The sequence below is a fragment of the Bufo gargarizans genome, chromosome 6 (genome assembly GCF_014858855.1).
Source record: "Bufo gargarizans isolate SCDJY-AF-19 chromosome 6, ASM1485885v1, whole genome shotgun sequence".
Taxonomy (NCBI): domain Eukaryota; kingdom Metazoa; phylum Chordata; class Amphibia; order Anura; family Bufonidae; genus Bufo; species Bufo gargarizans.
In genome coordinates, this window is record NC_058085.1 from 234,043,929 (window position 1) to 234,059,997 (window position 16,069).

Genomic DNA, 16,069 nt, shown 5'->3' on the forward strand with positions numbered 1-16,069 from the left:
GGGTGCGGAACTGAATGGCATAGTCACCCACGGAAGAACCTCCTTGGGTCAAATTTAGTAAGGCAGTCTCTGCGGAGGTAACCCGGGCAGGCTGTCACGGCTGGCGGTGGGGGAAACCCCCAGCCGTGCGGTGCCGTGAGATGGTAGGGTTACCCCTTGACCGGGACCACAGAGTTAGGGAGCAGGTCACCTCCTATTGCGTCCCTAACGCTGACCCTGTCTCCTATCTGTATGAGCCGACCTTGGTGGTAGGAGGACTCATACGCCGGAACCTTAAAGTCCCTACGAGCCCTCAAGTCGGCCCTGTACTAGGGGACAGAGTGAGACGACCTGCTCCTCCTAGGAACGGGGGAGCAGGAGTCTCAACGGCCAAGCAACACAGGGGAATACAATAACAGACTTATGGCAGTGACAGGCAAATGGGACCAACACATCACTCACCTGCCACAGACAACAAACCCTGGATCCCATGTGCAGGTGCTGCGGTTCAGACACCAACGAACACAGCACACACCAGACATCTCACAGGAACCCAGGACCACAAGCTGCACTAACATAAAACCCCACACACACCTAAATAACACCATGAAACATAGAAATTCCCGACAGAGGTTTTATGACCAGAAGGATGGTCCCCACTGGTAGATGGTGGAAACAGGAGGCTGCTCCAGCCAGCATGGCTGAGAGCAACCTACTGAACCAAGCCAGGAACTGAGGCTTTATAGGCCCAGTGGCCCCACCCACCGGTCAGACACACCCAGTGACTCACAGACACACTGGGAAGGGAATTAACCCTTCCAACACCACAGAAGGGAAGGGAAGACAGCAACTAAAAGGAACAGTGTCCACACACAACAAACACACTGTGCCCACCAATAAAAGGCACACCTACAGGAGAGGTTGCCAGGTGCAACCGCATGCCTACCGCAGCAAGCTGCCTAACACCGCTCAGGCAGCGCTGCTGCCACATATCCAATGTTGCCAGCGGCAACCACACCTAGACCGCAGGCAACTGCCTGCGGTCACAAGAAGTCACGACCATGACCAAAGGTCGTGACACAGGCTCCTCAAAAACATTCCGGAACTCTAGGCAGAAGCTCTGGACGGAAGCGGTGGCAGGATCTGCGCGGTCCCATAGTGGTGTAGCCCAGGCCTGGGCCTTCCCGGACAACAAACTGAGAATAAAGGCTACCTTGGCTCGCTCAGAAGGAAACTGGTCGGACAGAAGCTCGAGGTGGAGAGAGCACTGCGACAAGAACCCACGGCACTGCTTAGGATCTCTGTCATATTTGTCTGGTAGGGACAAACGGATTCTGGAACCAGTGGCAACTGCAGGCGGAGGAGCTGGCTGTTGCTGAGAAGGCAGGAGCTGCTGCAACATAGCGGTCAACTGGGCCAGCTGTTGACCCTGCTGGGCCACAATAGTGGTGAGGTCCGCTAGGCTTGGCAGGGGAACATCAGCGGGATCCATGGCCGGATCTTACTGTCACGTACCGGCAGGACAGGTAGTGGATCCTCTGGACCAGAGAGGCGATGGCGCGGATTGTACTAAAGGACCGGTTCTAAGCAGTTACTGGTCTTCACCAGAGCCCGACGCAAGGCGGGATGGATTTGCTGCGGCGGTAACTACCAGGTCGTGTCCCCTAGTAACAACTCGACCTCTCTGGCAGCTGATAAGGCGTGGTACACAGGGAGAAGGCAAGAGCGTAGTCGGACGTAGCAGAGGTCAGGGCAGGCGGCAAAGGTTCAAAGGCGAGTAGACGGTAGCAACGGGTTCGGCAACAGGCAAGGCAAACAAACACAGTGGAACGCTTTCTCTGAGGCACAAGGCACAAAGATCCGGCAGGAAGCTGTGGGAGGAGAAGGTATAAATGGGCAGTGCACAGGTGCAGCCTAATTAAGTCAGCACTGCCTCTCACAAACCTTAACCCTTAATAACCCTTTTGGACCAGGCACCAATCACTGGTGCACTGGCCCTTTAAATCTAAGAGTCCCGGCGCACGCGCGCCCTAGAGAGCGAGGACGCACACGCCGAGACACTGGAGTGCTGCCTGGGGGCATACGCTGTGAGCGCTCCGAGGCCAGCAGGGGACCCGGAGCGCTCAGCGTAACAAGGGTATCGATCGGTACTCTTGGAGTTTATATGACCATACCGTCAGAAACAGATAAGAAGGCTTTTGTGTTCTGGGCCTGCTAATAGACGCTGGACAGTATTCCATTTTGCACACAAGCTCCATTTTTTCCTCAAACAAATCTTTCCATTACCTGACACCTTTGTTTGACACACACAAAAACGCACCCTTACCTTTTGATTGGCACCCATACCTGTTGATGTGCATGGATCCACGACTGACTGAAGAATGAAGAAACATGGCTGCTGCCAGGAAGGAAAACAGCAAGGGTCCATTGTGATGTCATTATCCATGGATGCTGAAGGGTTCCGTTGTGACACGCTCAGTGTTCCATCTATTGAAATTTTCATGGAGGCTGCCATATTGATTTTCTGGAGGCAGCCATTTTGTTTTGCAGTTAAACAGAGCTTGCAGTACAATGGATAAGAAATGCTGTGAAGGGTTAGGATTGCAGCCACAGTAGTCAGCATGGACGAATTCTAGTCTCTGAAAACAATTGCTTATAGCTACAATGAAATTCTGGGTTGGAACCTGCTTTTGGATTCCTGGGGCAGGTAGAGCAATTGCAGAGGTGCTAAGTACATTCCATAATAGCACAGAACTTTGATTGGATAACAGGCACATTCTCATTCTGCCAGCTACAAAAATCCATAAAAGGTATGGTATCTCATGATAGGTGGTGAGTTGCAGATGATAAACTGATCTGCACCTACATTGCAGTGGCCAAAAAGTAAAAACAAGAAAAGGCATTGCTCCGTCGGTGGCCACTTCTTAACCCAAAGTTGTGACAGAGGGTATAGATCGGTACTCTTGGAGTTTATATGACCATACCGTCAGAAACAGATAAGAAGGCTTTTGTGTTCTGGGCCTGCTAATAGACGCTGGACAGTATTCCATTTTGCACACAAGCTCCATTTTTTCCTCAAACAAATCTTTCCATTACCTGACACCTTTGTTTGACACACACAAAAACGCACCCTTACCTCTTAATTGGCACCCATACCTGTTGATGTGCATGGATCCACACCTGACTGAAGAATGAAGAAACATGGCTGCTGCCAGGAAGGAAAACAGCAAGGGTCCATTGTGATGTCATTATCCATGGATGCTGAAGGGTTCCGTTGTGACACGCTCAGTGTTCCATCTATTGAAATTTTCATGGAGGCTGCCATATTGATTTTCTTGAGGCAGCCATTTTGTTTTGCAGTTAAACAGTGCTGTCATTTCAATGGATTAGAAATGCTGAAAAGGGTTAGGATTGCAGCCACAGTAGTCAGCATCGATGTATTCTAGTCTCTGAGCACTATTGTTTAGAGCTGCAATGAAATTCTGGGTGAGAACCTGCTTTTGGATTCCTGGAGCAGGTAGAGCAGTTGCAGAGGTGCTAAGTACATTCCATAATAGCACAGAACTTTGATTGGATAACAGGCACATTCTCATTCTGCCAGCTACAAAAATTCATAAAAGGTATGTTATCTCATGATAGGTGGTGAGTTGCAGATGATAAACTGATCTGCACCTACATTGCAGTGGCTACAAAGTAAAAACAAGAAAAGGCATAGTTCCGTCGGTGCCTCCTTCTTTCCCCCAAGTTGCAACAGCGGGTATAGATCGGTACTCTTGGAGTTTATATGACCATACCGTCAGAAACAGATAAGAAGGCTTTTGTGTTCTGGGCCTGCTAATAGACGCTGGACAGTATTCCATTTTGCACACAAGCTCCATTTTTTCCTCAAACAAATCATTCCATTACCTGACACCTTTGTTTGACACACACAAAAACGCACCCTTACCTGTTGATTGGCACCCATACCTGTTGATGTGCATGGATCCACACCTGACTGAAAAATGAAGAAACATGGCTGCTGCCAGGAAGGAAAACAGCAAGGGTCCATTGTGATGTCATCATCCATGGATGCTGAAGGGTTCCGTTGTGACACGCTCAGTGTTCCATCTATTGAAATTTTCATGGAGGCTGCCATATTGATTTTCTTGAGGCAGCCATTTTGTTTTGCAGTTAAACAGTGCTGTCATTTCAATGGATAAGAAATGCTGGGAAGGGTTAGGATTGCAGCCACAGTAGTCAGCATGGATGTATTCTAGTCTCTGAGCACTATTGTTTGGAGCTGCAATGAAATTCTGGGTGAGAACCTGCTTTTGGATTCCTGGAGCAGGTAGAGCAATTGCAGAGGTGCTAAGTACATTCCATAATAGCACAGAACTTTGATTGGATAACAGGCACATTCTCATTCTGCCAGCTACAAAAATCTATAAAAGGTATGGTATCTCATGATAGGTGGTGAGTTGCAGATGATAAACTGATCTGCACCTACATTGCAGTGGCAAAAAAGTAAAAACAAGAAAAGGCATAGCTCCGTCGGTGCCCGCTTCTTTCCCCCAAGTTGCGACAGAGTGTATAGATCGGTACTCTTGGAGTTTATATGACCATACCGTCAGAAACAGATAAGAAGGCTTTTGTGTTCTGGGCCTGCTAATAGACGCTGGACAGTATTCCATTTTGCACACAAGCTCCATTTTTTCCTCAAACAAATATTTCCATTAACTGACACCTTTGTTTGACACACACAAAAACGCACCGTTACCTGTTGATTGGCACCCATACCTGTTGATGTACATGGATCCACACCTGACTGAAGAATGAAGAAACATGGCTGCTGCCAGGAAGGAAAAAGCAAGGGTCCATTGTGATGTCATCATCCAAGGATGCTGAAGGGTTCCGTTGTGACATGCTCAGTGTTCCATCTATTGAAATTTTCATGGAGGCTGCCATATTGATTTTCTGGAGGCAGCCATTTTATTTTGCAGTTAAACAGAGCTTGCAGTACAATGGATACAAAATGCTGTGAAGGGTTAGGATTGCTGCCACAGTAGTCAGCATTGACGAATTCTAGTCTCTGAAAACAATTGCTTATAGCTACAATGAAATTCTGGGTTGGAACCTGCTTTTGTATTCCTGGAGCAGGTAGAGCAATTGCAGAGGTGCTAAGTACATTCCATAATAGCCTAGAACTTTGATTGGATAACAGGCACATTCTGCCAGCTACAAAATCCATAAAAGGTATGGTATCTCATGATAGGTGGTGAGTTGCAGATGATAAACTGATCTGCACCTACATTGCAGTGGCCAAAAAGTAAAAAGAAGAAAAGGCATAGCTCCGTCGGTGGCCGCTTCTTATCCCAAAGTTGCAACAGAGGGTATAGATCGGTACTCTTGGAGTTTATATAACCATACCGTCAGAAACAGATAAGAAGGCTTTTGTGTTCTGGGCCTGCTAATAGACGCTGGACAGTATTCCATTTTGCACACAAGCTCCATTTTTTCCTCAAACAAATCTTTCCATTACCTGACACCTTTGTTTGACACACACAAAAACGCACCCTTACCTGTTGATTGGCACCCATACCTGTTGATGTGCATGGATCCACACCTGACTGAAGAATGAAGAAACATGGCTGCTGCCAGGAAGGAAAACAGCAAGGGTCCATTGTGATGTAATCATCCATGGATGCTGAAGGGTTCCGTTGTGACACGCTCAGTGTTCCATCTATTGAAATTTTCATGGAGGCTGCCATATTGATTTTCTGGAGGCAGTCATTTTGTTTTGCAGTTAAACAGAGCATGCAGTACAAAGGATAAGAAATGCTGTGAAGGGTTAGGATTGCAGCCACAGTAGTCAGCATGGATGTATTCTAGTCTCTGAGCACTATTGTTTAGAGCTGCAATGAAATTCTGGGTGAGAACCTGCTTTTGGATTCCTGGAGCAGGTAGAGCAATTGCAGAGGTGCTAAGTACATTCCATAATAGCACAGAACTTTGATTGGATAACAGACACATTCTCATTCTGCCAGCTACAAAAATCCATAAAAGGTATGGTATCTCATGATAGGTGGTGAGTTGCAGATGATAAACTGATCTGCACCTACATTGCAGTGGCCAAAAAGTAAAAACAAGAAAAGGCATAGCTCCGTCGGTGCCCGCTTCTTTCCCTCAAGTTGCGACAGAGGGTATAGATCGGTACACTTGGAGTTTATATGACCATACCGTCAAACAGATAAGAAGGCTTTTGTGTTCTGGGCCTGCTAATAGACGCTGGACAGTATTCCATTTTGCACAGAAGCTCCATTTTATCCTCAAACAAATCTTTCCATTAACTGACTCCTTTGTTCGACAGACACAAAAACGCAACCTTACCTGTTGATTGGCACCCATACCTGTTGATGTGCATGGATCCACACCTGACTGAAGAATGAAGAAACATGGCTGCTGCCAGGAAGGAAAACAGCAAGGGTCCATTGTGATGTCATCTTCCATGGATGCTGAAGGGTTCCGTTATGACACGCTCAGTGTTCCATCTATTGAAATTTTCATGGAGGCTGCCATATTGATTTTCTGGAGGCAGCCATTTTGTTTTGCAGTTAAACAGTGTTGTCATTTTAATGGATAAGAAATGCTGGGAAGGGTTAGGATTGCAGCCACAGTAGTCAGCATGGATGTATTCTAGTCTCTGAGCACTATTGTTTAGAGCTGCAATGAAATCCTGGGTGAGAACCTGCTTTTGGATTCCTGGAGCAGGTAGAGCAATTGCAGAGGTGCTAAGTACTTTCCATAATAGCACAGAACTTTGATTGGATAACAGGCACATTCTCATTCTGCCAGCTACAAAAATCCATAAAAGGTATAGTATCTCATGATAGGTGGTGAGTTGCAGATGATAAACTGATCTGCACCTAAATTGCAGTGGCCATAAAGTAAAAACAAGAAAAGGCATAGCTACGTCGGTGGCCTCTTGTTAACCCAAAGTTGCGACAGAGGGTATAGATCGGTACTCTTGGAGTTTATCTGACCATACCGTCAGAGACAGATGAGAAGGCTTTTGTGTTCTGAGCCTGCTAATAGACGCTGGACAGTATTCCATTTTGCACAGAAGCTCCATTTTTTCCTCAAACAAATATTTCCATTAACTGACACCTTTGTTTGACAAACAAAAACGCACACTTACCTGTTGATTGGCACATATTCCTGTTGATGTGCATGGATCCACACCTGACTGAAGAATGAAGAAACATGGCTGCTGCCAGAAAGGAAAACAGCAAAGATCCATTGTGATGTCATCATCCATGGATGCTGAAGTGTGCCATTGTGACACGTTCAGTGTTCCATCTATTGAAATTTTCATGGAGGCTGCCATATTGATTTTCTGGAGGCAGCCATTTTGTTTTGCAGTTAAACAGTGCAGTAATTTCAATGGATAAGAAATGCTGGGAAGGGTTAGGATTGCAGCCACAGTAGTCAGCATGGATGTATTCTAGTCTCTGAGCACTATTGTTTAGAGCTGCAATGAAATTCTGGGTGAGAACCTGCTTTTGGATTCCTGGAGCAGGTAAAGCAATTGCAGCGGTGCTAAGTACATTCCATAATAGCACAGAACTTTGATTGGATAACAGGCACATTCTCATTCTGCCAGCTACAAAAATCCATAAAAGGTATGGTATCTCATGATAGGTAGTGAGTTGCAGATGATAAACTGATCTTCACCTACATTGTAGTGGCCAAAAGGTAAAAACAAGAAAAGGCATAGCTCCGTCGGTGCCGGCTTCTTTCCCCCAAGTTGCGACAGGGGGTATAGATCGGTACTCTTGGAGTTTATATGACTATACCGTCAGAAACAGATAAGAAGGCTTTTGTGTTCTGGGCCTGCTAATAGACGCTGGACAGTATTCCATTTTGCACACAATCTCCATTTTATCCTCAAACAAATCTTTCCATTAACTGACACCTTTGTTTGACACACACAAAAACGCAGCCTTACCTGTTCATTGGCACCCATACCTGTTGATGTACATGGATCCACACCTGACTGAAGAATGAAGAAACATGGCTGCTGCCGTTGCAGTTAAACAGACCTTGCAGTACAATGGATACGAAATGCTGTGAAGGGTTAGGATTGCAGCCACAGTAGTCAGCATGGACGAATTCTAGTCTCTGAAAACAATTGCTTATAGCTACAAGGAAATTCTGGGTTGGAACCTGCTTTTGTATTCCTGGAGCAGGTAGAGCAATTGCAGAGGTGCTAAGTACATTCCATAATAGCACAGAACTTTGATTGGATAACAGGCACATTCTCATTCTGCCAGCTACAAAAATCCATAAAAGGTATGGTATCTCATGATAGGTGGTGAGTTGCAGATGATAAACTGATCTGCACCTACATTGCAGTGGCCAAAAAGTAAAAACAAGAAAAGGCATAGCTCCATCGGTGGCCGCTTCTTAACCCAAAGTTGCGACATAGGGTATAGATTGGTACTCTTGGAGTTTATATGACCATACCGTCAGAAACAGATAAGAAGGCTTTTGTGTTCTGGGCCTGCTAATAGACGCTGGACAGTATTCCATTTTGCACACAAGCTCCATTTTATCCTCAAACAAATCTTTCCATTACCTGACACCTTTGTTTGACACACACAAAAACACACCCTTACCTGTTGTTTGGCACCCATACCTGTTGATGTGCATGGATCCACACCTGACTGAAGAATGAAGAAACATGGCTGTTGCCAGGAAGGAAAACAGCAAGGGTCCATTGTGATGTCATTATCCATGGATGCTGAAGGGTTCCGTTGTGACACGCTCAGTGTTCCATCTATTGAAATTTTCATGGAGGCTGCCATATTGATTTTCTGGAGGCAGCCATTTTGTTTTGCAGTTAAACAATGCTGTCATTTCAATGGATAAGAAATGCTGGGAAGGGTTAGGATTGCAGCCACAGTAGTCAGCATGGATGTATTCTAGTCTCTGAGCACTTATGTTTAGAGCTACAATGAAATTCTGGGTTAGAACCTGCTTTTGCATTCCTGGAGCAGGTAGAGCAATTGCAGAGGTGCTAAGTACATTCCGTAATAGCACAAAACTTTGATTGGATAACAGGCACATTCTCATTCTGCCAGCTACAAAAATCCATAAAAGGTATGGTATCTCATGATAGGTGGTGAGTTGCAGATGATAAACTGATCTGCACCTACATTGCAGTGGCCAAAAATTAAAAACAAGAAAAGGCATAGCTCCGTCGGTGGCCGCTTCTTAACCCAAAGTTGCGACAGAGGGTATAGATCGGTACTCTTGGAGTTTATATGACCATAGCATCAGAAACAGATAAGGCTTTTGTGTTCTGGGCCTGCTAATAGACGCTGGACAGTATTCCATTTTGCACACAAGCTCCATTTTTTCCTCAAACAAATCTTTCCATTAACTGACACCTTTGTTTGACACACACAAAAACGCACCATTACTTGTTGATTGGCACACATACCTGTTGATGTGCATGGATCCACACCTGACTGAAGAATGACGAAACATGGCTGCTGCCAGAAAGGAAAACAGCAAGGGTCCATTGTGATGTCATCATCCATAGATGCTGAAGGGTTCCGTTGTGACACGCTCAGTGTTCCATCTATTGAAATTTTCATGGAGGCTGCCATATTGATTTTCTGGAGGCAGCCATTTTGTTTTGCAGTTAAACAGTGCTGTCATTTCAATGGATAAGAAATGCTGGGAAGGGTTAGGATTGCAGCAACAGTAGTCAGCATGGATGTATTCTAGTCTCTGAGCACTTTTGTTTAGAGCTACAATGAAATTCTGGGCGAGAACCTGCTTTTGGATTCCTGGAGCAGGTAGAGCATTTGCAGAGGTGCTAAGTACATTCCATAATAGCACAGAACTTTGATTGGATAACAGGCACATTCTCATTCTGCCAGCTACAAAAATCCATAAAAGGTATTGTGCTGCCTTTGCAATGTATATTACATGCTTGGCACTCAGTAGTGTCTGTTTCTTTAAGACCCTCCATTTTCTTGAAGCCTAGAGTCGGGTCTTCTCTGTACTCTCTAGGGCTTGCTGGGACATATCCTGTTCAGTCCAGCTCTGGCTACTATAGTGACCAGATCCACAGGACATCTTAAAGCTATTACAGATTGCAAACCTGACGAACACCAAAGCCTGTGAGTAAAGGGTTTTTGCTAGTTCAGCTTGTGTAGAGGGATGTTAGACATTGCAGATAGATAATGTGTGTTTCAGTGTAGTAAGCAAGCACATGTTAGTTAGGCCCTATCTTTTGTATTAGCTATGTATAATGTATGTTGCTTGAATTAGCCATGCTTATATTTCTCTTTTTATGTTTGTTTCACAGTTTTACCTCACATATCATCCCATATCATATCATATGAACATTATTGTACACATTCCTGTTCATTATATCTCAGTAAAGATTGCATCAGTTCAGCAAACCAGCGCATCTTTCATTGGGATTCGGTTTATACTTGATGTTAAGCTGTGTACCTGAAGCAACACGCAGCCGAGACATTACAGGTATGGTATCTCATGATAGGTGGTGAGTTGCAGATGATAAACTGATCTGCACCTACATTGCAGTGGCCAAAAAGTAAAAACAAGAAAAGGCATAGCTCCGTCGGTGCCCGCTTCTTTCCCCCAAGTTGCGACAGATTGTATAGATCGGTACTCTTGGAGTTTATATGACCATACCGTCAGAAACAGATAAGAAGGCTTTTGTTTACTGGGCCTGCTAATAGACGCTGGACAGTATTCCATTTTGCACAGAAGCTCCATTTTATCCTCAAACAAATCTTTCCATTAACTGACACCTTTGTTTGACACACACAAAAACGCACCCTTACCTCTTGATTGGCACCCATACCTGTTGATGTACATGGATCCACACCTGACTGAAGAATGAAGAAACATGGCTGCTGCCGTTGCAGTTAAACAGAGCTTGCAGTACAATGAATAAGAAATGCTGTGAAGGGTTAGGATTGCAGCCACAGTAGTCAGCATGGACAAATTCTAGTCTCTGAAAACAATTGCTTATAGCTACAATGAAATTCTGGGTTGGAACCTGCTTTTGGATTCCTGGAGCAGGTAGAGCAATTGCAGAGGTGCTAAATACATTCCATAATAGCACAGAACTTTGATTGGATAACAGGCACATTCTCATTCTGCCAGCTACAAAAATCCATAAAAGGTATGGTATTTTATGATAGGTGGTGAGTTGCAGATGATAAACTGATCTGCACCTACATTGCAGTGGCCAAAAAGTAAAAACAAGACTAGGCATAGCTCCGTCGGTGGCCGCTTCTTAACCCAAAGTTGCGACAGAGGGTGTAGAACGGTACTCTTGGAGTTCATAAGACCATAATGTTAGAAACAGATAAGAAGGCTTTTGTGTTCTGGGCCTGCTAATAGACGCTGGACAGTATTCCTGTCACGGCCACGGTTATGGTCGTGACTCCTTGGGAGCCGCATACAGTTGCCCGCGGTTGTGGTTGTTGTTTCAACCGCAGCTGAGGCATATTGTAGTTGGCCTCAGTGCGGTTGCCGCGGAAACAGCTATGTGTGCGGTTCCCGGGGAGTTGTGTGCGTGTGTGGATGCACTTTGTTTGTATGTCTGGTGTGCACTTGTTGTTGTTTGGTGCGCACGGACATCGTCCTTTCACTGTGGCTGCCCGTGGCAACGTTTGGTATTATGTACATGTGGTGGCAGTGTCTCGGTCTTCGGGCTGTCTCCCAGGACGGCTGCCACCCATGTCGTTGCCAACGGCAACAGCCACAGGGTGATCAGGTTGGTCACTTCCCCTGTATGTGTATTTTCCCTTCTGTGTGCTGGAAGGGTTAACTTCCTTCCCAGTGTGTGTGTTGTGTCACTGGGTGTGGTTGACCGGTGGGTGTGGCCACTTTGCCCTATAAAGCCTGTGTCTGGAGCACAGCTTAGTAGGTTGCTTTCAGTCATGCTTGGCTGAGGCAGCCTCCTGTGGATTCCATCCTTCTTGTAAGGGCCACCCTTCCGGTCATAAGTTTATTTCCTTTGATGTGTTGTTGATGTCCCATCTTTCCTTGTGTTTTAGTGCAGCTATGGATCTGGGTCCCTGTGTGTGGATGCGTGGTGATCTTCAGCATGCCAGCACAGGGATCCAGTCAGCTAGGCTGAGACAGGTAGGTGTGGAACTGTGTGGGTTCACCTGTCTTATCCATAGACCTGTTTATGTTCCCTTTCTTCATGCTGCTTGGCCAGTGAGACTCCTGCTCCTCCGTGTCTAGGAGGAGTGGGTTGTCTTACTCTGTCTCTAGTTCAGGGCCGACTTGAGGGCTTGTAGGGACTATAAGGTTCCAGCGTATGAGCCCTCCTACCATCAAGGTCGGCTCATGCAGACAGGAGACAGGGTCAGCGTTAGGGACGCATTAGGAGGTGACCAGCTCCCTAATTCTGTGGTCCTGGCCTAGTAGCGACCGGACATCTTACATCATCGCACGGCTGAGGATTTCCCCCATCCTCAGCCGTGACAGTATGACCAGAAAGGCTCCTTGCTTGGAGGTCTGGGGGTTTCGCCTCTGACAGCGCGGTGAGTGGCGTTTCCTAGCCTTCCCTTCACCGTTGCCTCGCTTGGTGTCCCCCTGATTTTATCTTGCACGTGGTGTTGTTTGGTGTGCGGTGTGCACACCTTCGGAAGAGGGTGCAGCATGTATGGCCTGCCGTTTGGGGCACACATGCGCGTTCTCCGGAGGGAGAGCGTTATGGGGTTCACCGTTAATGGCGCGGTTGGTGGCTTTTCCCCGCCACCTTGCTAACCGTGTCCGTGTTGGTGACCCCTCGTCCCTCTCAGGGTTCCTATCTCTGGTCGTCTGCTGGCAGCATTCCTTTGGTGTTCCGGCAGGTGTGCTGGTTGGGGAGTGTCTGCTGGCAGCGACCTGGAGTAGGAACATCCTCCTGAGTTGGACGCGGTGTCCAGTGTTCCTCCTCCAGACTGCTTTGTTGGCTGGCGACCTGGGACTGTTGTGTATGGTCCAGGTCTGTTGGCGGCAGTTCTGGGGGGAGATACGGGCATCTGTCTGGCAGTGCCTCCAGTGTTCTCTCTTCCGGTCTGCTTTGTTGGCTGGTGACCTGGGACTGTTGTGTACGGTCCAGGTTTGTTGGCGGCAGCTCTGGAGGGAGACACTGGTGGTTATGAGGCATTGCCCCTCCCTGTTGTTTGGTCCTACCAGCTTCCCTTTTCGGTTGGGGGGGGCTTTGAGGGGAGGGAGTGTCACGGCCACGGTTATGGTCGTGACTCCTTGGGAGCCGCATACAGTTGCCCGCGCTTGTGGTTGTTGTTTCAACCGCAGCTGAGGCTCATTGTAGTTGGCCTCAGTGCGGTTGCCGCAGACAACAGCTATGTGTGCGGTTCCCGGGGAGTTGTGTGTGTGTGTGGATGCACTTTGTTTGTATGTCTGGTGTGCACTTGTTGTTGTTTGGTGCGCACGGACATCGTCCTTTCACTGTGGCTGCCCGTGGCAACGTTTGGTATTATGTACATGTGGTGGCAGTGTCTCGGTCTTCGGGCTGTCTCCCAGGACAGCTGCCACCCATGTCGTTGCCAGCGGCAACAGCCACAGGGTGATCAGGTTGGTCACTTCCCCTGTATGTGTATTTTCCCTTCTGTGTGCTGGAAGGGTTAACTTCCTTCCCAGTGTGTGTGTGTTGTGTCACTGGGTGTGGTTGACCGGTGGGTGTGGCCACTTTGCCCTATAAAGCCTGTGTCTGGAGCACAGCTCAGTAGGTTGCTTTCAGTCATGCTTGGCTGAGGCAGCCTCCTGTGGATTCCATCCTTCTTGTAAGGGCCACCCTTCCGGTCATAAGTTTATTTCCTTTGATGTGTTGTTGATGTCCCATCTTTCCTTGTGTTTTAGTGCAGCTATGGATCTGGGTCCCTGTGTGTGGATGCGTGGTGATCTTCAGCATGCCAGCACAGGGATCCAGTCAGCTAGGCTGAGACAGGTAGGTGTGGAACTGTGTGGGTTCACCTGTCTTATCCATAGACCTGTTTATGTTCCCTTTCTTCATGCTGCTTGGCCAGTGAGACTCCTGCTCCTCCGTGTCTAGGAGGAGTGGGTTGTCTTACTCTGTCTCTAGTTCAGGGCCGACTTGAGGGCTTGTAGGGACTATAAGGTTCCAGCGTATGAGCCCTCCTACCATCAAGGTCGGCTCATGCAGACAGGAGACAGGGTCAGCGTTAGGGACGCATTAGGAGGTGACCAGCTCCCTAATTATGTGGTCCTGGCCTAGTAGCGACCGGACATCTTACATCATCGCATGGCTGAGGATTTCCCCCATCCTCAGCCGTGACAATTCCATTTTGCACACAAGCTCCATTTTTTCCTCAAACAAATCTTTCTATTAACTGACACCTTTGTTTGACACACACAAAAACACACCCTTACCTGTTGATTGGCACCCATACCTGTTGATGTGCATGGATCCACACCTGACTGAAGAATGAAGAAACATGGCTGCTGCCAGGAAGGAAAACAGCAAGGGTCCATTGTGATGTCATCATCCACGGATGCTGAAGAGTTCGGTTGTGACACGCTCAGTGTTCCATCTATTGAAATTTTCATGGAAGCTGCCATATTGATTTTCTGGAGGCAGCCATTTTGTTTTGCAGTTAAACAGTGCTGTCATTTCAATGGATAAGAAATGCTGGGAAGGGTTAGGATTGTAGCCACAGTAGTCAGCATGGATGTATACTAGTCTCTGAGCACTTTTGTTTAGAGCTACAATGAAATTCTGGGTGAGAACCTGCTTTTGGATTCCTGGAGCAGGTAGAGCAATTGCAGAGGTGCTAAGTACATTCCATAATACCACAGAACTTTGATTGGATACCAGGTGCATTCTCATTCTGCCAGCTACAAAAATCCATAAAATGTATGGTATTTCATGATAGGTGGTGAGTTACAGAAGATAAATTGATCTGCACCTACAATGCAGAGGCCAAAAAGCAAAAACTTTAAAAGGCATAGCTACGTCGGTGGCCGCTTGTTAACCCAAAGTTGCGACAGAGGGTATAGATCTGTACTTTTGGAGTTTATCTGACCATACCATCAGAAACAGATAAGAAGGCTTTTGTGTTCTGGGCCTGCTAATAGACGCTGAACAGTATTCCATTTTGCACAGAAGCTCCATTTTTTCCTCAAACAAATATTTCCATTAACTGACACCTTTGTTTGACACACACAAAAACGCACCCTTACCTGTTGATTGGCACCCATACCTGTTGATGTGCATGGATCCACACCTGACTGAAGAATGAAGAAACATGGCTGCTGCCAGGAAGGAAAACAGCAAGGATCCATTGTGATGTCATCATCCATGGATGCTGAAGGGTTCCGTTGTGACACGCTCAGTGTTCCATCTATTGAAATTTTCATGGAGGCTGCCATATTGATTTTCTGGAGGCAGCCATTTTGTTTTGAAGTTAAACAGAGCTTGCAGTACAATGGATAAGAAATGCTGGAAAGGGTTAGGATTGCAGCCACAGTAGTCAGCATGGACGAATTCTAGTCTCTGAAAACAATTGCTTATAGCTACAATGAAATTCTGGGTTGGAACCTGCTTTTGGATTCCTGGAGCAGGTAGAGCAATTGCAGAGGTGCTAAGTACATTCCATAATAGCACAGAACTTTGATTGGATAACAGGCACATTCTCATTCTGCCAGCTACAAAAATCAATTAAAGGTATGGTATCTCATGATAGGTGGTGAGTTGCAGATGATAAACTGATCTGCACCTACATTGCAGTGGCCAAAAAGTAAAAACAAGAAAAGGTATAGCTCCGTCGGTGGCCGCTTCTTAACCCAAAGTTGCGACAGAGGGTATAGATCGGTACTCTTGGAGTTTATATGACCATACCGTCAGAAACAGATAAGAAGGCTTTTGTGTTCTGGGCCTGCTAATAGACGCTGGACAGTATTCCATTTTGCACACAAGCTCCATTTTTTCCTCAAACAAATCTTTCCTTTAACTGACACCTTTGTTTGACACACACAAAAACGCACCCTTACCTGTTGATTGGCACCCATACCTGTTGATGTGCAT

At 46.6% G+C, this 16,069-nt stretch overlaps 1 long non-coding RNA gene across 1 annotated transcript; it reads left to right on the forward strand.

Moving 5' to 3' along the window:
• The first annotated feature begins 10,065 nt into the window (after positions 1 to 10,065).
• LOC122939838 lies at positions 10,066 to 10,433 on the forward strand. Its single transcript, XR_006390180.1, has 2 exons — positions 10,066 to 10,148; positions 10,337 to 10,433. It is a non-coding gene; the product is annotated as an uncharacterized LOC122939838 (long non-coding RNA).
• Positions 10,434 to 16,069: the final 5,636 nt, after the last annotated feature.